Here is a 22798-nt window from a genome sequence, read left to right on the forward strand (position 1 = left end):
GTCCCTCCTCCCTACCTTTTATCTTAGCCTGCTTGGCACACTTTCCTCATTCCTGAAGAAGGGCTTATGCCCAAAACATCGATTCTCCTGCTCCTTGGATGTTGCCTGACCTGCTGCACTTTTCCAGCAATACATTTTTCAGCTCTGATCTCCAGTATCTGCAGTCCTCACTTTCTCCTAGTTGATTTTTCTCATATCAGTCTTGTTTCCTTTGCACATTGTTTTGAATCTATGCCTTCTCATTCTTTTCTCTTTTATGAGCAGGAACAGCTTCTCCCTATCTGCTCTGTCCAGTCCAATCAATTTTGAAAACCTCTATCAAATCTCCTCTCAGCCTTCTCTGGAAGGACAATTATTCTAATTTCTTCAATTTATCTCTGTGACAGAGTTTCTCATTCTTTGAATCATTCTTGTAAATCAGTCACTTAGGCACTTGCTCCAATGCATTCATATTTTCCCTCATAATGTGACACCGATATTTTGTACATAATACTCAAGCTGAGGTCAAACAAATGTGTTGTAGAAGTTCAACACTTCTTTGCTCTTGTACTCTATTCCCCTATTAACAAAGCTGGGTGCTCTACTAACTGCTCTCCCCACCTGTCCTGCTACCTTCAATGATCTGTGCACATATACAACCAGGACCCTCTGCTCCTGCACCGCCTTTAGAATTGTACCTCCATCTTATATTGTCTGTCAATGTTCTTCCAACCAAAGTGCATCACCTCACACTTCTGTCATCATTTAAGTAGATATTGACCAGTAAATGATTGATCGTAAGTGAAAGTAATGCTGAAATCAAGGAAACTATCAAGTGTAAGACGAATGAAATTTGGCACCTTCACGGAAAATCAGACCTCTCAGCTAGGACTGTGGACCAGAAGATTTGGTTACAAAGTTTTACAGATGAGATATAGTCCTTATAATTACAAGGCTTTCCCTTACAGGGAAAAATAGGCTGTCCAACAAATTGAACAGTTCTTCCAAAGAGCCACCACAGGCATGGCTTTCTTTACACTGAGTTTGACAAACTTGGCACCAGGCATTGCATTTTATCAGGGTGGTGCCTTTGTTTAAAAACACTGTTGCGTTTCAGTCACAAGGTCAGCTCCTTTGGCATTCACTGCAACTTGGATTACCGAAGGGTTCTTTGTTTTGTCACACAATTGTCTGCAGATAAGAAACAGCTGAATCCACTTGTCTTTAGAGTTTAACTTTGAAGCAATATGTTTACAGGAAATGAAAATACAATATGTGCTATTTGTAGCAATGTCTGTATAATATTTATCCAAGAATCCAACACAATAAACAGACTTCTACTGCAAGATGTAGTCTCTCCAAATTCTACTCAACCGATTATAAATACAATTTTTGGGGTACATCAATGTAAGGGAGGATTGTAATGGTTCAAGAAGGCAACTTACTACTACTTTCTCAAGGGCAATTAAAGATAGCCAACAAATATTAGCCTTGCCAGTGGCCCCACATTCTAATAATCATAAAAAGAATTGTAAAGGAATATCGCTGAGAAGGTGCATATAATGTATGATGTAGTGACAGACCTTCAAGGTAGACTCACTACGATTGCAGAATGAAAAAGACCATTTTAAGCATGCATGGGTTGATGTCATACAGTATTAGGTAAATGTTCTTCTATGTATAGAGTAGCCAAAATTGTGGAACATCGAACTCTCTAATTAACTGAGTCCATATAAACTTTGGCCACCATCATGTGTGCTCTGGATGCCAATATATCTGCCACCTTAATTACAGACACCTCATTCTTGGCCTACAATGCAGCATTGATCTGGACCAAAGTGTTCTCCAACAGGATGGTTGAGGCTGGGCCAAGATAGCGATGATTGTGAAAGAGCCATGAAAATGCTAATTCCACTCAAAGTACTTTCACTTCTCAACAGCAGATATCTTGAAGCTACCATTCCATTCTGCCACTTGTCCACTGGCTCCACATTTTCTGAACTTATTAATTAGTCTATAATCTAGCAACTGATGAGGATGCATGATTTGGAGATGCTGGTGTTGGACTGGGGTGTACAAAGTTAAAAATCACACAACCCCAGGTTATAGTCCAACAGGTTTAATTGGAAGCACTAGCTTTCGAAGTGCTGCTCCTTCATCAGGTGGTTGTGGAGTACACAATTGTGAGACACAGAATTTATAGCATAAGTTTACACTGTGATGTAACTGAAATTATACATTGAAAAATACCTTGATTGTTTGTTAAGTCTCTCATCTGTTAGAATGACCATGATAGTTTCACTTCTTTCATATGTAAATCACAAAACTTTTTTAAAAGTTACATTCTCAGGTTAACTGTAACAATTGGTGTCAGGTCAGATAAGATGTTGAAGGTGTTACCCCTGTGTTCTGTTGTCTGTGCCATAATGTTTAGACTGATTCTAATCTAAAAAATGAGTTAACAGAGTCTTATATGGATTCATGTAGTTTTGAGCAAAGTACAATCTATGCAAATATAAATGTGTGTGTGCTTGTGTGTGGTGTAAAGGGGTCTAAGTCTGTGAGAGGGTGCCTGTGTGAGTGTGGGAATGGGTGTATCTGTAGGAGTGTATGCGTGTATGTGTGTGTGTGGGGTCAGGGGTTGTGAGTGTCTGTGAAAGAAAGTGTATACATCTGTGTGTGAGTGTAAAGGGGTCTAAGTCTGTGAGAGGGTGCATGTGTGAATTTGGGAGTGTGTGTGTCTGCAGGAGTGTGTGTGTGTCTGTTTGTGTGTCTGTGTATAGGCGTGTCTGTGTGTATGTGTGTGTATAGGAGTGCCTGTGTGTGTGTGTGTGTTTATAGTGCAATGATGTGACGTGAACCCAATGTCCCAGTTGAGGCCATTCTCATGGGTACCGAACTTAGCCATCAGCCTCTGCTTGGCCACTTTTTGCTGCTGCCTGTCCCAAAGTCCGCCTTGGAGGATGGTTACCCGAAGGTCCGAGGTTGAATGTCCTGGACCGCTGAAGTGTTCTCCAAATGGAAGGGAACACTCCTGTCTGTTGATTGTTGTGCGGTGTCCATTCATCTGTTGCTGTAGCCTCTGCTCAGTTTCACCAACGCACCATGCCTCAGGGCATCCTTGCCTTCAGCGTATGAGATAGACATGAGTACCTACCACTTACATGGTGGGAGAAGTCCCCATGCATAATGATGGTATCCATGTCCACACTCTGACATGTCTTGCAGTGCCTACCATGACAGGATTGTATGGAGTTGTCCTGAAAGCCAGGCAGTTTGCTACAATGATGTGTGGAGGTTTGCCTGTTGTTTAAAGGTGAGCAGTGGAGGTGTGAGGAAGGTCTTGGTGATGTGCTCATCCTCATTGATAATGTGTTGCAGATCGCGAAGAACATGGTGTAGTTTTTCGGCTCCTGGGAAGTACTGGACAATGAAGGGTACCCTGTCGGTTGCAGCACCTGTCTGTCTCCTGAGGATTTCATTACAGTTCCTTGCTGTGGTAAGTTGGAACTGGTGGTCGATGAGTTGAGCATCGTACCCCGTTCTTATGAGGGCATCCCTGAGTACTTCCAGGGGCCCGTTATGTTCCTCCTCTTCGGAGCAGATCCGGTGTATGCGTAGGGCTTGTCCATAGGAGATGTCCATGAGGATGCAGAGATGTTTCAGCATGATCTGGACAGGTTGGGTGAGTGGGCAAATCAATGCCACATCAGTATAATTTGGATAAATGTGAGATTATTCACTTTAGAAGGAAAACAAGAAGCTGATTACTCCCTGAATGGCAGTAAATTGGTAGAGGGGAGAGTGCAGCAGGACCTGGGTGCTCTTGTGCACCAGTTGCTGAAGGTAGGCATGCAGATGTAGCAGATGGTAAAAAAGGCAAATAGTACGTTGGCCTTCATTGTGAGAGGAGCAGGGATGTGTTGTTGCAGTCATACAAGGCCTTGGTAAAGCCGCACCTAGAATATTGTGTATAGCTTTGGTCTCCTTTTCTGAGGAAGGATGCTCTTGCTCTCAAGGGAGTGTAGTGAAGGTTAACCAGGCTGATTCCAGGGATGGCAGGATTGACATATGTTGAGAGATTGGCTAGGTTGTTTTCACTACAGTTCAGACAATTGAGGGGGATCTCAATTTTATAAGAGACTTATAAAATTCTCAAAGGACTAGACATGGTAGATGCAGGGAGAATGTTCCTGATGGTGGGTGCATTCAGAATCAGGGGTCACAGTCTTTGGATTTGGGGTGGACCATTTAGAACGGAGATGAGGAGAAATTTCTTCACCCAAAGAGTGGTGAGCAAGTAGAATTCATTGCCACAAGAAGTAGTTGATGCCAAAATGTTTAATGTATTCAAGGGGCTGCTAGGTACAGCACTTGGGGCAAATGGAAACAAAAGTTAGGGGGAGAAAGCAGAATTAAGCTAATTGCCCTTGACGATGCAGCCATGATTGTGATGAATGGCAGAGCAGGCTTGAAGGATCGAATTGCCTCTGCCTGTACCTATCTTCTATGTTTCTATGTAACTTCTACAATGCTTTTAGAAAATCCAGAAAAAAATTAAATCTCCTGCTTTAGCATTGTTCAGTTTCTTTGTTACTTCTTCAAGCTTTAGCTCTCACATTTTATTAAGTGCTGTGTACATTCCTGCCCAGAAGTTTTTACTGATTCAGGTTTTCTCACAACTTATGGTTAACTATTGTTCAGAACTCCTATTCTACAGCTATATTTCTTCTCTTATCATCACCATCCCTCATTCCTAGGTTGTTCTCCCTTGTTTTGTTTATTTAGGCTGCTTGCATTTCTAATAGATCCCTCTAGTGTCCCTGTCTACTTATACACTTAAACCATTTGCCATCTCATCAATCATTTCTTTTCACTGGGACATAGGTCCCCTTTCAGTTTGTGAGTCCATCTGTACAGCTTTCTGTCCCAGAAACAATGTCAGTGTCCAGGCAATAATCCAGAAATTTATGCTCTCAGAAGTCCTACCTTTTAATTTAGAATCTAACCCCTGATGCTCATTCAGCATGATTTCCTTCACAAGAAAGATCTGATGTTAGATCTGCATACCAACTTACAAGAATATTGCTCTGTTCAGTGAAATTAGACTTATTCAATGAACCTGTGATGGATCTTTTATCTGTCCTTTCCAGCACATAAAACAGTCAAAGAGTCTTTGTAGCTGTCTTCTTTGTAATTCTTAAAAATATTCCTTCACCGTGCAGCTCAACGACTTCCTGGTGAATAATTTGTTGTTGTCTGTTTCTTTCAAATCTGTCTGTCAGGTTGATGTGAGTTAGAGGCCTGGCTAATATTTCAGTTAATGTGGTGGAAGAAGAGACTCATTCAGACCTGTTTGCTATACCTTCCCAATCTGCAGACAGGGGAATATCACAAGGAGGATTTCCTTCCTAGATCATCAACAGCAATACTGTGAGATGCTTATGTATAGGAATAGCACAAGGAATACTTTTTTTTGTGCACAATTCCACTTGGTTTCATTTTTTATTCATATGTAGGATGTAAGCATTGCTAGCTGGCCAGCATTTATTGCCCACCCCTAACTGCCCTTGAAACTGTTGCAGTCCATTTGCTGCAGGTGGACCCAAAATGCCCTGAGGGAGTGAATTCCAGGATTTTGACCCAGCGACAGTGAAGGAATAGCAATATATTTCCAAATCAGAATGGTGAGTGGCTGAGGGCGACCTCAAAGGCTGTGGTATTCACATATAATGTTTCCCTTGACCTTCTAGATGGAGGTGAACCTGGGTTTGGAAGCTGATGGCTAAGGATCTTTAGTGAATTTCTGTAGTGCATCTTGTAGATAGTACACAGTACCGCTACTGAGCATCAATTTGTGGATGCGGTGCCAATCATACAGGCCTCCTTGCCCTATAGGGTCAAGAGTGTGGTGGTGGAAAAGCACAGCAGGTCAGGCAGCATCCAAGGAGCAGGCAAATCGACATTTTGAGCATAAAGTTTTTTGAATATTGTTGGACCTGCACCCATCCAAGCAAGTGGGCAGTATTCCATCACATTCTTGATTTGTGCCTTGTAAATGATGGACAGGTTTTGAGGAGTCAGAAGGTGAGTTACTCACCACAATATTTCTAGACTCTGATCTGCTCTTGCAGCTGTTGAATTTTGGATAGTGAGTCCAGTGAGTTTCTGATCAATAGTAACTCCAAAGGTGTTAGTTTTGGGGATTCAGTGATGGTAACACCATTAAATGCCTAGGGGAAATGGTTACATTGACTCTTACTGGAGATGATCTATGCATGGGATATGTGTGGTATGAATGTTACGTGCAACTTGTCAATCGAAGTCTGGATATTGTCCAGGGCTTGTAACATTTGAATATGGACTGCTTCAGTATCTGAGGAGTCAAGAATGATGCTGAATATTGGGCAATCATCACCAAACATCCCCTCTTCTGACCTTATAATGGAGTGAAGGTCATTGTTGAAGCAGCTGAAGATAGTTTGGCATAGGACACCAACCGGAAGATTCCTGCAGAGGTGACCTAGAACTGAGATGTCCAACAACCACAACCACCTTCTGATCCAGCAGTGTTGACCAGTGGAGAGTTTGCCCCAATTCTCAATTTGCTAGGGTTCCCTGATGCCACACAGTCAAATGCAACCCTGATGTCAAGGGCTGTCATTTTCACTTCATCTCTGGAATTTAGCCTTGGGCAATTTCTTACATTGTTGGGTAAATGCCAGTGTTGCAACTTTACTGGAAGAGCTTGGCTAACAGTGTATGGAAGCTATTATGGCAGTAGTGTAGTTAACTTAGTGTGCATGGGATCATGTTATAGGGCTCTAGTAACAGATGATGGTAGTGCATTGTGATAGGTTAGTTAAATCACTGAGAGATGAGCTAGTGCTGAAGATGATGGCGTTGTAATATGATAGGTTAAATGTGATGGAGGGAACCAGTGTGGCAGATGATGATTAGTTTAAAAAGACAAAGCAAACCAGCATATTTGGCTATGCTAAAGTTGTCTGATAAGCACAGGAAGAACAACTGTATAAGTTGTAGAAGAATAAAGAGTTTTTGGGGGGGGGGGGGAGTGGAGTCAGATAAGACATTTTGCTGGCTCCCATAGCTTTGCTTTTACAAGATTAAAGTTTAATTTCCTGTAGGATTTTCTGGTAATTATTTTATAGAACATTGAGTAATTCTTCCACAACAGGTGCAGTAAGGTCTGGAGCTCAAGTCTTCAGCAATATGTTTGGAATGTTGTCAGGGTCCATTACATCGGAAGTATCTCTAGTCCTTTCTTGATATTGCGTGGAGTGAATCAAATTGGTTAAAGGTGCTGGTGATCACTGAAGGAGGCAGAAATGGATCATCTGCTCAGAGCTTCTGGCTGAAGACTGTTCCGAATGCTTCAGCCTTATCTTATGCACTCTCTGAAGGGCATTAGTGAACCAGATGGACAAAGGTTTCACAGTCATCAGTAGGCTCTTAATTCTAGATTTTAAAAAAATTGAATTGGGGCGGCACGGTGGCACAGTGGTTAGCACTGCTGCCTCACAGCGCCTGAGACCCGGGTTCAATTCCCGCCTCAGGCGACTGACTGTGTGGAGTTTGCACGTTCTCCCCGTGTCTGCGTGGGTTTCCTCCGGGTGCTCCGGTTTCCTCCCACAGTCCAAAAAGATGTGCAGGGTCAGGTGAATTGGTCATGCTAAATTGCCCATAGTGTTAGGTAAGGGGTAAATGTAGGGGTATGGGTGGGTTTCGCTTCGGCGGGTCGGTGTGGACTTGTTGGGCCGAAGGGCCTGTTTATACACTGTAATGTAATCTAATCTAATCTAATCTAATCTTTATCATCTGTCATGGCATGATTCAAACCTGGGTCACGGGAACATTAGCTGAGTTTCTGGATTAATAGTCTAGCGATGATACCACTAGGACATCTTTTCCCATCATTGCAAAGCAGTTGAATTAAACCTAGTCAAAGCAGCAGGAGTTAGACCATAAGATGTAGGAGCAGAAATTAGGCCATTCAGCCTATCAAGTCTGCTCCATCATTCAATTATGGCTGATAAATTTCTCATCCTATTCTCCTGCTTTCTCCCCGTAACCTTTGATCCCCTTGATACTCAAAAGCTATCTACCTCAGGTTTAAATATACTCAATGACCTGGACTCCACAGCCTTCTGTGGCAAATAATTCCATGGATTCACCACTCTCTGGCTGAAGACATTTCTCCTGATCTTCATTCTAAAAGGTCTTCCTGTACTCTAGAGTTGTGCCCGCAGGCCCTAGTCTCTCCTACCAATGGAAACATCTTACCAATATCTGCTGTGTCCAGGCCATTCAGAATTCTGTATGTTTCAATTAGATCTCTTCTCATCCTTCTAAACTCAATTGAATATAAACCCAGAGTCCTCAAACATTCCTTATTGTGTTAAGTTTTTCATTCCTGGGATCATTCTTGTGAACTTCCTCTGAACATGCTCCAGGACCTGAGACATCCTTCTTGAGGTATGGGGCCCAAACCTGCACACAATACTCCAAATGTGGTCTGACCAGAGCCTTGTAGAATCTCAGAAGTACATTCGTGCTTTCATATAGTCCTTTAAAATAATTACCATCATTGCATTTGCCTTCCAACTACTGACTCAACCTGCAAGTTGACCTTGAGATAATCCTGGACTAGAACTCCCAAGTCTCTTGGCACTTCAGATTTCTGAATTTTCTCCCTATTTAGAAAACAGTTCATGCCTCTATTCTTCCTACCAAAGTGCATGACCTCTCACTTTCCCATGCTGTACTCCTTCCAGGACTTTTTTGCCCACTCTCCTAACCTGTCCAAATCCTTCTGTAACCTTCCTGCGTCCTTAATTCTACCTGTCCCTCTACCTATCTTTGTATCGTCTGCAAATCTAGCCAGAATGCCCTCAGTTCCTGCATCGAGATCCTTAATGTATAAAGTGGAAAGTTGTGGTCCCAACACTGAGCCTTGGGGAACACCACTTGTCACCGGTTGCCACCCTGAGAATGACCCTTTTATCCCCACTCTCTGCTTTCTGCCAGACAGCCACGCTTCTATCCATGCTAGCACCTTGCCTCTGACACCATGGGCCCTTATCTTACTCAGTAGCCTTCTGTGCAACATCTTGTCAAAGGCCTTCTTGAAATCAAGGTTAATAACATTCATTGTCAGCAAATTTAAAGCCTATGAAACATATGGGAGAGTAACAGGATGGTTTTGAAGTTGGCTTCACATAGGAAACACAAAGAAAGTGAGGACTGCAGATGCTGGAGATCAGAGTCAAAAAGTGTGGTGCTGGAAAAGCACAGCAGGTCAGACAGCATCTGAGAAGCAGGAGAATCAACGTTTCGAGCATAAGCCCTTCACACACTCCTGAAAAGAGCTCATGCTTGAAATGTCGACTCTCCTGCTCCTCGGATGCTGCCTGATCAGTCTTCACATAGGAAACAGTAGTAGAGAATGGTTAATTTTCACACTTGAGGAAGTGTATAACAAGGTTCCCTAGGGATCTAATATCAGGACCAGCAACTCTCTTGTAGTAATGACCTAAACTTAGGTGTGGTAGGAACAGTTTAAAATGTGCAGTTGACACAAATTTGGAAATACTGGACAGTGAAGACTTAAAGAGAACAGTGACAGATGGTGGAATAAGGAAAGACAATACAAAATAAAGTGTACAATTTGAAAGTAGTACAGAAGCAGAGGGCTTGCAGTATACGTGCACAGATTATTGAAAATGGTAGGGCAAGTTGTAGAAGCAATTAATAGAGCATATGAGATCCTGCACTTCGTAAAGGCATAAGGTACAAAGGCAAGGAAGGTATGTTAATTCTGCATAAACACTAGTTCAGGTTCATTCAGATCACTGCACTCAGATCTGAATGCGATATTTTAGGAAGGAGGTGAGGGCATTGCAGAAGATCACTAAAAGATGCACAAGAATGGTTCCAATGATGAGACATTATATTTACATGGATAGACTTATGAAGCTCAGGTTGTTCTCTTTGAAGAGAAGCTCTCAAGAGGAGATCTAATAGAGATGGCCAAAATCATAAAGGGTCTGGACAACATAGATAGGGAGGAACTGTTCCTTTAGACTGAAGGATCATGAGAAGCCATCGATTTAAGGTGATTAGCAAAAGAACCAGTGAAGGCTTGATAAAAAATGTTCTTATGCAGAATTTGTTTACGATCTGGACTGCATGGCTTGAGAATGTGACAAAGGCAGATTCAGTTGTGATTTTCAAAGCTTAATTGGATAATAATCTGCTGTGTTATAAAATTATATACAACACACAAGGAGGCCATTCTGCCCATCAACTCATAGGCTAAGAATCATAAAGTCCATTCTGCAGCCTATGATTCAAGAGGGACTTATAAAACCTGGCACTCAGTTTAGCATCAGGGCCACTACTCAATGCTGTCCCACAATCACTTTTTGAAATTGGCTTGGTATGTTTTTAACGAAACACTTCTGGTCCCAAGTTGTATTTAAAAAGACAGTTAGAACAAATATAAAAATCATAAAGCAACTAAATACAATCAAGCTTGATTATTTATAATACGCTATTCAATTTATAGCAGAAAGTGAGGACTGCAGATGCTGGAGAACTTGGAGTTGATAAACTGTGGTATTGGAAAAAGCACAACAAGTCAGGCAGCATCCAAGGAGCAGAAGAGTTGACACTTCAGGTATAAGCCCTTTATCAGGAATGTGGAGGGGGAAGGGGGCTGAGACATATAGAGAGGAGCGGCAGTGGGGGTGGAGGGAAGGTAAATGGGAAGGCAATAGGTGGAATCAAGTAGGAGGTAATTCTGATAGGTCAGAGAGGAGAATGGAACGGATAGGGGGGAAAGAAGATGGACAGATAGGACAGGTCAAGAGGCCAGTGCCAGATTGGAGGGTTAGATCTGGGATAAGGTGAGGGGAGGGAAGATTTGGAAACTAGTGCAGTCGATATTGATGCCATGTGGTTGAAGGGTCCCAAGGCAGAAGTTGGCAGGTGGCTTTGATCTAGCGGTTGGACTGGTTCAGGACTTCCATTTCCTTGGTGGAGTGGGAGGGGGAGTGGAAGTGGTTGGCCACAGGGTGGAGGGGTTGTTTGGTGCATGTGTCCAAGAGATGTTCCCTGAAACACTCTGCAAATTGGTGTCCTGTCTTCCCGACGTAGAGGAGACCACATCAAGAGTAATGGATGCAGTGGATGAGGTGGGTGGATGTGCATGAAAATTTCTGCAGGACGTGAGAAGATCCTTCTGGCCTTCGATGGAGGTGAGGGGAGAGGTGTGGCTTTAGGTTTTACACATCATGTGGCAGCAAGGGAAGGTGTCAAGTGTGTAGGTGGGTTGATGGGAGGCATGGACATAACAAGGGAGTCATGGAGGGAATGGTCTCTGGGGAATACAGATAGGGGTGGGGAGGGAAATATATGTCTGATAGTGGGGTCTGACTGTAGGTGGCAGAAATAGCAAAGGATAATGCATTGTATCTAGAGATTAGTGGGGAGGAAGATAAGGACCAAGGGAGTTCTTTCCCTCGTGTTTAGAGGGTTGGGGTTTGAGGCGGAGGTGCAGAAAGTGAAGAAGATGTGCTGAAGGGCATTGTTGATCACGTGTGAGGGGAAATTGTGAAATAGGAGAACATCCGGGATGTCCTGGAGTGGAATTCCTCCTCCTAGGAGCAGATATGGCAGAAGCGGAGGAATTGGGAATGGGGATCACATATTTGCAGGCGGGGGGGGGGGGGGGGGTTAATGGAAGGACCTACCGTCAAGGTACTTGTGGGAGTCGGTGGGCATGAAATAGATGTCTGTGTTGAATCACTGGCCGAAGATGAAGATGGAGAGTTGCAGGAAGGGGATGGAGGTGTCGGAGGTGTTCCATGTGAACTTAAGGTGAGAGTGAAATGATTTGGTGAAGTTGATGAACTGTTTAAAATCCTTGTGGGAGCATGAGGTGGTGCCAATACAGTTATCAATGTACCAGTGTAAAATGTGAGGGGTGGTGCCAGTGTAACTGCGGAAGATGGACTGTTCCACATACCCTACAATAGGCAGGCATAGCTGGGCCCCATGCAAGTGCCCATGGCTACCCCTCTGGTCTGATGGAAGGAGGAGGATTCGAAGGAGAAGTTGTTGAGAGTGAGGACCAGTTCTTCCAATTGAATGAGTATGACGGTGGAGGGGGACTGGTTGGATTGGTGGGAGAGGAAGAAACGGAGAGCTTGTGAGCCTTCTCCATGGGGGATGGACATGTATAGGGGCTGGATGTCCATGGTGAAGCTGAGGTGTTGGGGACCGGGGAATTGAAAGTCATGGAAGAGGTGGAGCGTGAGGGTGGTGTCCCAAACGTATATGGGGAGTTCCTGGACCAAGGGGGACAGGACGGAGTCAAAATATGTGGAGCTGAGTTCAGTGGAGCAGGAGCAGGCAGAGACAGTAGGTCAACTGGGGCAGTCAGGTTTGTGGATTTTGGGTAAGAGGCACAACTCGGTGCTGCAGGGTTGGGGAACTGAGGTTAGACTTTGTGGATGGAAGATCCCCTGAGGTGATGAGGTTGCAGATGGTTTGGGAGATGATGGGTTGCTGATGAGAGGTGGTGTCATGGTCGAGGGGGAGGTAGGAAGATGTGTCAGCGAGCTGGCGTATGGCTTCAGTGAGGTAGAGGTTGGTGCACCATTCTACCAGTGCAACCCCTTTGTCTGCTGATTTGATGGTAAGGTTGGGTTGGAGTGGAGGGTGGACAGCTGCACATTGCAAGGGTGAGAGGTGTTGACAGGCTGAGGCAGTCAACGTCACAGCGGCAGTTGGAGATAAAGAGGTCAAGGAAGGGTAAGAGGATAGCATGGGGTATCTAAGAGTATGGAGTATGTTGGAGGCCAGAGAAGAAGTCTTCAGAGGGTGGGTCATGATTGAAAAATTAAGCACGAAAGTGGAAGTGGCAGAAGAAAAGTTCAATGTTTCAATGTATACGGAGTTCTAGGCCTGTTTCACTGCTAACTGCCAACAAGTGATTTTCTTTTACTATAACCGAAATTGTAATGCTTTCATGGATCAACCTTTTTACAAATAAACAGTACTTTTATAACTGGTTTTGTGTAATTGTCTGATCTGAAATTATAACTAATGCTTTTAGAAATGCACTTGTTTAAGAGACTTTTAGAATGCATACAGCATACCTAGGTAATTAAAGACTTTAATGAAGTATTTACTGAGACTTTCGAGTTGCAAAGTCAAAATTATTATACAGACAATAAAGTCATGTTAGAAAACCATAGGGTCAAGACAGTAGAAAAACAGGATGCTAAACACAGGATGTGGCAGAGAGATATGGAATCTGAAAAGTATATGTGCAGAGGGTACAGTAGAGTAAAAGGAAAAGAAATAATCTTTCAGATTGGGGTGGTCAAGTTTCTAGATAAAGAAGAGGCAATTTCTCACACAAAACTGTGCAAAATGAAAATAACGGTGAGGTCCATATCCTGAGCATGTATATACAAATTCTGACTGAATTCTAACACTTGCCTTGCCTTGCCCTCTTACTAACATTTGTGGTTTGTTATAACCGAGGTTGGAAAAGTGCAAAATCTTTCTCTAGTCCAACCATTCTGCTGATTGCAACATAAAGTTAAATAGTCATTTGGTGGTACAGAATATGAATATTGCTGGAAAAAGACATGTCTTGTCAAAGTGTTTCGTCTTTCACTCATCAGGACAATTCTCAAAAATAGCAGAGTAAAGGAAAAACACATTTATGTCATCTGAGGAGACAGTGCTGATTGATTGGTAGGTAGACTCTAAGAGGAAAAGGCTTTGCCCAAGAGAATGCACTAGTGAATGACAGCTGGCAGGCTTTGTTTAAATTTTAACACTTAAATTTTAAGATTCCAACACAACCCCTTCGCTTCCCCTACCATGGTGTTTAATTTTAAGTTGTATCTTCAAGCAACTTTAGTCCTAACTTCAAATTTGGCCTTATGGTTAAGAACTCTCAATTCCATAACCAATTTGGCAAATCACCTTTGCACCCTGTGAAGGATCTTCATATTCGTTCTAAATGTGTATTCACCATAACTGGACACAATGCAGTAGTTTTGGCCTTACCAGATTTTTATAAATCCAGTAACTTCCTACATAAAATATGTGCTTTTAAATTTATAGGACGATAAGTGCAACTTATGGATTTAAGTAACATAGCAATAATGAGTTCTGAAGAAGAGTCACTGAACTCAGAATATTAACTCAGTTTTCTCTCCATGGATGCTGCTGGACCTGCTGAGTTTCTCCAGCAATTTCTGTTTCAAATTTCCAGCTTCTGTATTTCTTTGTTTTATTATCAGGCTCTACATTTAATCATACCAGAATTTCTTGGGCAATTTTGGAAGAGGCTGTGAAGCAAGATGGATAACAGTCTGACCCCAGAATAAAGCTATTCCCTCCATCAAATTTATACATGCTTTCTGTGAAACAATCCAAGTCAATTCAATTTTCTTTCTCTATTAATGTGCTCCTGTAGGTCTATTTCCTTTGTTTGTTCATCTTCTCTGAAATCATGTATCATTGCCATTTCCATCATATTCTTAAGAATGCAGATCCAAGTTATAATGATTCATTGCAGAAAACATTTGTTTTTGATATCCCCTTGTATCTCTTGCCCGAAAGCTTGAATCTATGACCTTTTGTTTCAAGTGTCTCAGGTCATCTAAACACTTCTTTCAAATCTCTTTTCAAAATCCTTTCCTCCAAAGAGAACAATTCCAGCTTCTCCAATCTAAACATGTGTGAAATTCTCTCATTCCTAGAACCATTCTGGTAAATCTTTTCTGTACCTTCTCAAGTACCTTCACATTCTTCCTATGGTGTGGTGATCAAAACATGAAGAAATATTTTTGTTGTGGCTTAACTGGAACTTTATAAATCCAGTGAAATGTCTATTGGTGGATGTATGGAGTGTTAAGGGCTATCTAAGTAATTGGCCAACAATCAGACCCAGTAGCTGAAAATGTGTTGCTGGTAAAGCATAGCAGGTCAGGCAGCATCCAAGGAACAGGAGAATCGACGTTTCGGGCATAAGCCCTTCATCAGGAATGAGGCTTTTTTTTCTTCGAGGAGAAAGTGAGGTCTGCAGATGCTGGAGACCTCACTTTTTCTCCTCGAAGAAAAAAAAAATCTCCAGCATCTGCAGACCTCACTTTCTCCTCGAAGAAAATAAAATCTCCAGCATCTGCAGACCTCACTTTCTCCTCCTAATCAGACCCAGTATTCACATATAAAAAATGAGCACACAAAAGCTCCTGAAAATGTTTAAATTATGCACCACTATAAGTGATTTCTTTGTGAATGGCAAACCTGTACCAAAACTTCATTTGTTCCATCAGGCCTATCATGTTTTGATTTGCAGAAGTTTCTTAGAAACAACGAGCTATAATCAAAGTAATTCCAAGTACCATTCATCTGTAGTTCTCCATAATTTTGACCTGGCATTCACACATATTGATGAAATACTAAAAATTTTCAAAATAGGTTTGAGATAGACTAGAGTGGTTCAATATTTTGATAATCAGTAAAAGAGACAATTGAATGAAATCTGAGAATGATGAGTTGGAACAAGATATGAAAAAACCGTGAATGCGAAACCAGTGTGCAAAGGCTGATTTCAGTCTGTGGTTACACCACATAGCTTTGCGGTCAGTCACTCAACCAATCACTTCTAAGTGAGTCAAAAGGGAAGTGCATTAAATTCAAATTAAATGGGACTAAGCTGTTTCAAACCTTTGTTCATGGGGTGGCTTCCTGTGAAAATTGGAGCAAATTACAATGGGATGGCAATATATAAAATGGCTAGGAAATGGATTGATATATTGCACATGTGCAATAAGGAAATTAAAATTTGTATTGGTCTAAGCAGCAACTTATTGATCATTTCAAATGATTCCTTAATAGAACTCAATGTTTGATTACTACTCTAACTACACATTTGATGGCTTTGTCAGTTCATAGTAGGCATCTAATTGGGAAACCTTATCGCTTCCAAATGGCAATGTAGCTAAATGACTTTCCAACATAACTTGAGCTTGAAGTTGACATTTAAAACCCTGCACATGATGAAATCTATCAGTAAGAATCAATTGGTATGGGCCAAAATAGGCGGTAGGGGAAACAGTATATATATTCAAATGCAGAGTGTTAAAACATTTGATGAATTGTATTAACAATTATATATATCACACAATAAAATCATTTGTTTCAAATGATGTTTCAATTCATTACAGAATTGCAACAGAAAATGGAAGTAATGTTTTTCTTTAGCAACATGATTTTCACACACCTTCAGATGAGATAAGGATTGCTGGAGAATCAAAATTGTAGTAATGATTATGATAAGGAGTTTTCAATCAGACTGCTGAACTTTGCTTTTACTTTGTAAGTGCCTACTTATGTTTTCATCCAGGTGATTGTAATTACTTATTGTCTCGTTTGGTTATCACAAGGTCTCGTATATAATTAAGTGAAGATTTCCCAACACATTTCAATGGACATCATTGTACATTTTTCCCACATCATAGCCCAAGTTTCATCTTTGGTTAAGTCTCTGAGTGAGACGGATTCAGGTTCAAGGCCTACTCCAAAGGTTTAAACACATAATCAAAGTTGACATGAGGTCATGCTGCAGTACTGCAGGTGCAATCTTTTATTTGAGATATTAAACCGAAGCACTGTCTTACCCCTCATCTCTATGTAAATATCCATTACATTGAAGACGAGCTGAAGAGTTTTAACAGCATCATGGTCATATTTAATCCTGAACTGACTTCACTAGAACAGTTATCTTATCACTTATCTTCCTGTTGTTGAAACCTTGCTTTGCAACTGCATTTCCTATATATGTAAAAATACACTGCAAAGATACTTCACTAGGTATAAAATAGAATTCTGAGAGTCCTGAAGGACTCTCATTAACTCTGCCTCACTCTTATGCACCTTCAGGGAATTCTCCTCTCTTTCATTGTTTTTTCCTGCTTCTCTCTAACATGTAGCATTGTGTAAGTCTTGTTAGTTTTTATGAATAGTGCTGTTTTTGTGCAAGTTGTTATAATTGACTTGGCACCACTAAATCAGTTACTCTATTGACCACTGTCACAATCTTGAGTATTTTTATTTCCGCCCTCTGTACTAGACCACATACAGGCAAGGAATCTGATTCCCGACATCTCCCAATGGTGCTGTGCAGCTGCACACCAAAGTGTTTTTTCGTACAACCAGGAAATGAACTATTTAAAGTTTTGTGTTCTCTGTTAATTTTAACAGAGTCAGGAACATGTCAGATGGGAATAGCAGGCATAAATCTATATCTCATAATATTGTAATGACGCATTCACCACTGATCTTCTTTGTATACTGGAATGGTTTGCTGTTGCCTGGTTCAGAACAATGCACTATATTCCATTATCCCATTGGTTCCATATTAGAACTATCCTGTCCCAGTCACTGCTGGTATTGCTCAAATATATTAAATACGCAGTGATATATTTTATCTTATAAAATTGACTTCTGTACTTTATTAAGTAAAGGTTTTTTTTCCATTGGCTGCACATTTTGTGTAAAAGTACATAAAAGAGAGAAATGTCTATGCTATAAAATTTACTGCAATTATAAGTTTTTAAACTTTTATATTAAGTGTGTAATGTTTTCAATCATTAAAAAAAACTTGAAAATAAGGAAAAGTCAACAATTTTTGCTTCAGAAATTTGAGTTGTCTCTTCCCTTTATCACATACATTGTTTAATTTAATCTTAGCCATATAATGGGGTCCATCAATTATGCTGAGAGAAGAGGGAGGCTGGGATTGTTCTCCTGTGACTACAGAAAAATAAAGAAAGACTTGATGGTATTTTGGCAACTCTCTATTTTAAAAGAATAAATTAGAAGAAACCAGCAGAACAGTTGATAACAAGAGGATGCAGAATTAAAATAATTGACTAACAAACCCTTTTTTGTAAATAAAGTTATTATAATCTGCAATGCACTGACAGAAGTGGTGTTGGAACCATACTCACTATGAATTTTCAAAGGGAAAGTAAATATATAGTTAAAAAGGAAATATTTGCAGGGCTATTGAGAAAGTGCAGTGGAGTGAAACAAACTTGATAGCTTTTGCAATCAACAGGCCCAGTCACACTAGAAAGAAAGTCTTCCTTCTATGATGTATCACTCTGAACTACGGAAACTATGTTCAAAGATTGCAAGTGGTTCTCCATTGTTTTGTAAAGGTCCGTGACATAATTCTATGATGGTAGCAGTCTTTGGTGATCCAGGTGCTCTGAAATCTGGAGGTAGCTCAGATATGGCCAGAAAACTGTGGGTCTTCAAACTGGATTCTGATTTGAGTTGCATTTTCCTCCTGCAGGATGTGAGAGCTCAGGGAGACTTCCATTATACCGGATGACTCCACCAGCAGGAAGTCCACCCAGCTGCAGCTCGAGGGAGATCATATCAGGGAACCAGGAGCTGCACACACTCAGGATCATTCAATATGCTGAGTGCTTCATACATAAGAGTGTTAGTGAGGTGGTCACACCTCAGGTGCAGGCAGAGAGTAGCTAGGTTACCACCAGGAAAGGCAAGTGAGTAGGCAGAGAATCCCCTGTGGCCAATCTCCTCAAAACATGTACACTGTTTTGGATGCTATTGGCAGGGGGAAGGGTGTCTGACTGTTCAGGGGGAAGCAGCAGTAGCCAGGTTGGTGGCATACTACTGGCTCTAGGGAACAGCGGGAGAGATTAAAGTTAAACAGGATCTTAGTGATAGGAGACTTGATGGGAACAGACAGGAGATTCTGTGGCTGCAAATGAGAATCCAGGATGGTATGTGCCATGGTCCAGGCTTTCTCAGAACGGCTGCAGAACATTCTCAAGGGGGACGGTGAGCAGCCAGAAGTCATTGTCGATGTTGGCACAAATGATGTGGGTAGAAATTGGAATGAGGTCATGTGGAGTGATTACAGAGAGCTAAAAAAAAGTTAAAAACCAGGATCTCATTGGTGGTAATCTCCAGATTACTTCCATGTGCTAGTGAAGGTAAGAACAGGAGGATATGACAGATTAATGTGTAACTAAAGAATTGGTGCAGTGAGCAGGGATTCAGATTTTTAGATCATTGGGATCTTTTCTGGAGCAGAGGTGAACTGTTCAAGAGGGATGGGTAGCATCTGAACTGGAGGGGTCCAATATTTTGGCAGCCAGGTTTGCTAGTGTTACAAGGGAGGGTTTAAACTAGATTGGCAGTGGGGTGGGATCCTCAACAGCAGGGAGACAAGTGCGAGGCTGGAAGGAGATACAGAAATCAGAAATAATAAAGTGAAAAGACAGGTCAGGCTGGAACACAACAGGGAGCTGGGAATGCCAGTTGGATTAAATTGTATATATTTCAATGCAAGAGGGCCGACAGGTAAGGCTGATGTATTCAGGGTGTGGATAGGTAAGGGGGACTGGGATATTATAGCCATTACAGAAACATGGCTAAGGGAGGGACAGGACTGGCAGCTTAATGTGCCAGGATACATGTGCTTTAGATGGGACAGAGGTGGTGGAAAGAGGGAGGGGGAGTTGCATTTTTGATTAAGGTGAGTATCACAGCAGTATTCAGAGATGAAATAACTGAAGAATCATCCAGTGAGGCTTTGTCGGTGGAGCTAAGAAATAAGAAGGGATGGTGACATTATTGGGTTTGTACAATAGGCCCCCAAATAGTCACCAGGAATTAGGGGATCAAATATGCAGGGAGATTGGGGAGACTTGCAGGAGCAATAGGGTTGTCATAATAGGGGATTTAAATTTTTCAAACATAGATTGGGACTGCCATATCATTAAGGGTTTAGATGAAGTGGAATTTGTTAAGTATATTGTGGAAAGTGTCTTCAAGCAGTATATAGAGGGTCCTACTTGGGGAAATAGGTCAGGATGAGAGAGTAAGGTAACAGTGGGGGAGCACTTTGGGATCAGTAACCATAGTTCTATAAAATTTAAAAGGGAGAGGGACAAAATTGGTCCACAGGTTCAGGTTCTAAATTGGGGCAAGGTGAATTTTGATGGAATTGGAAAGGAGCTTGCAGGGGTTGATTGGAGTAGTTTTTTTTTACAGGCAAAAGGATCTCCGGCAAGAGGGAGGTCTTTAGAAGTGAAATAGCTGGAGTTCAAGGTCTATATGTTCCTGTGAGCGTGAAAGGCAAGGTTAACAGGAATAGGGAACCCTGGCTGCCAACAGATATTGAAGCTTTGACCTGAAAAAGAAAGAGATATGACCGAGGTACTGGCAGCTGGGATCAAGGGAATTCCTTTGAAATATACGGGGAATACAGGAGTTTGTTGAAGAAGGAAATCAGGAGGGTGAAAAGGAGGCATGAAATAGCCTTGGCTTAGAAGATTAGGGTAAATCCAAAGAAGTTAGTTAATTATATTAAATGAAAAATAATAATGAGAGGGAGAATAGGACCCCACAAGGACCAAAGTTGACATGTATGTGTTGAACCGCAGGAGATGGCAAGGTCCTCAATGAATATTTCTCCTCTGTGTTTACTGTGAATGAAAGACATGAAGACTTGGGGACTTGGGAAATTAGTTGCCATATCTTGGGGACAGTCCATATCACAGAAGAGGAGGTGTTGAATATATTAGAATATATGAAGGTGGATAAATCTCCTGGCCTGGACCAGATATATCCAGTTATATCCAATGCAAGAGGCTAGAGAAGAAAGTGCGGAGGGCCTGGCTGATATTTTTGCATTATCATTAGCCATGTATGAGATCCTGGAAGACTGGAGCGTAGCGAATATTATGCCCTTGTTCAAGAAAGGCTGCAAAGAAATGTCTGGGAACTATAGACCAGTAAGGTTAACATCTGTGATAGGTACATTACTTGAGAAGATTCTGACAGATAAGATATATATACATTTGGAAAGACAGGGTTTGATTAGGAGTAGTCAGCATGGCTTTGTGTGTGGGAGATCACGCCTCACAAATTTGTTAGAGTTCTTTGACAAGGTGACCAAGAAGGTTGATGAGGATGGGGTGATTGACGTAATCTATATGGATTTCATTAAAGCCTTTGATAAGTTTCCACATGTAGGTTGTTCTGGAAGATTAGATTGCATGGAATCCAGGGGGAGCTGATAAATTAGATACACAATTGGCTTGATGATAGAAAATAGAGGGTAATAGTGGAAGGATGCTTGTTGGAGTGGAGGCCAGCATCTAGTGGTAGGCCTCAGGGTTCAGAGTTTGGCCTATTGTTGTTTGTTATCTATATCAATGATTTGGATGAGAATGTAAAAGCATGATTAGTAAGTTTGCAGATGACACTAAAATAGGAGGTATTGTGGTCAGTGAGGAAGGTTATCAGGAATTGTAGCAGGACTTTGATCAGTTGGGGAAATGGGCTAAGAAAAGGCAAATGGAGTTTAATACAGATAAGTGTGAGATCTTGCATTTTGGAAAGTCAAATCAAGGCAGGAGTTTCATAGTGAATGGTAGGCCTTAAGGAGTGTAGTGGAACAGAGGGACCTTGGAGTTCAGGTGCACACTTCTCTAAAAGTGGAGTCACAGGTAGACAGGGCAGTGAAGAAGGCTTTTGGCACACTTACCTTCATCAGTCAGGGCAATGAGTATGGAAGTTGGGAAGTTACTTTGCAGTTGTACAGAATATTGGTGAGGCTGCACTTGTAGTATTGTATTCAGTTTTGGTCACCTTGCTTTAGGAAGGATGTTACTAAACTGGAAAAAGTGCAGAAGGAATTTACAAGGATGTTGCCAGGACTCAATGGTCTGAATCATAGGGAGAGGTTGGACAAGCTAGGGCTTTTTTCTTTACCATGTAGGAGACCGAGGGGGGGATTCTTATCGAAGTGTATAAGATCATGAGAGGCATGGATGGGTGAATGCACTCAGTCTTTTTTCCCAGGGTTGGGACATAGATGACTAGAGGGCATCAGTTTAAGGTTAGAGGTGAAAGAATAAACAGGAACCTGAGGGGCAACATTTTTATACAAGAGGATGGTATGCATATGGAATGAGTTGCCAATGGAAGTGTTGAGGTGAGTACTTTAATAGCATTTAAAAGGTATTTGGAAAAATACATAGGCAGGAAAGGTTTAGAAGGATATGGGTCAAGAGTGTGGTGCTGGAAAAGCACATCAGGTCAGGCAGCATCCGAGGAGCAGGAGAATCAACATTTCAGGCATAAGTCCTTCATCAGGAATGATTCTTCTGCTCCTCGGATACTGCCTGACCTGCTATTCATTTCCAGTACCACACTCTCGACTCTGATCTCTGTATCTGCAGTCCTCACTTTCTCCTTAAAACTATGTGAGCCAAGTGCAGGGAAATGGGGTTAGCGTGGACAGACATTTTGGTTGGCACAGACCATTTTGGGTCACCATCCGTGCTGTAAGACCATAACTCAATGCTCTTCCTTAATAATGGAGTACCATTACTTACACCAATCAAGTAAGAATATTGCTGTATTTACAGCTTCCTGTTTCATTGCAGTGTGCTTTGCAATAGAAAGAGATGTGCGTCAGAAGTTCATAACACTCTAATGCACACTGTCATCTGCGATACCTTTTAAGATGCTTCCTGTATCAGGACTCCCACTAACCCATATTGCCACTACAACCCCTCAAATAAAGGGCCAACATTTTGCTCCTGAGTTGGGAGAAAGTCTCCCTCATCTTGAAATGTTAATTAGGGAACGGAGTCAAATACGTAAAGGGATTGGGCCGCCCAACCGGGAAAGGAACTCAAAGGCGGCCACAAGGTCT

Source organism: Chiloscyllium plagiosum, chromosome 12, assembly GCF_004010195.1.
Source record: "Chiloscyllium plagiosum isolate BGI_BamShark_2017 chromosome 12, ASM401019v2, whole genome shotgun sequence".
Lineage (NCBI taxonomy): Eukaryota > Metazoa > Chordata > Chondrichthyes > Orectolobiformes > Hemiscylliidae > Chiloscyllium > Chiloscyllium plagiosum.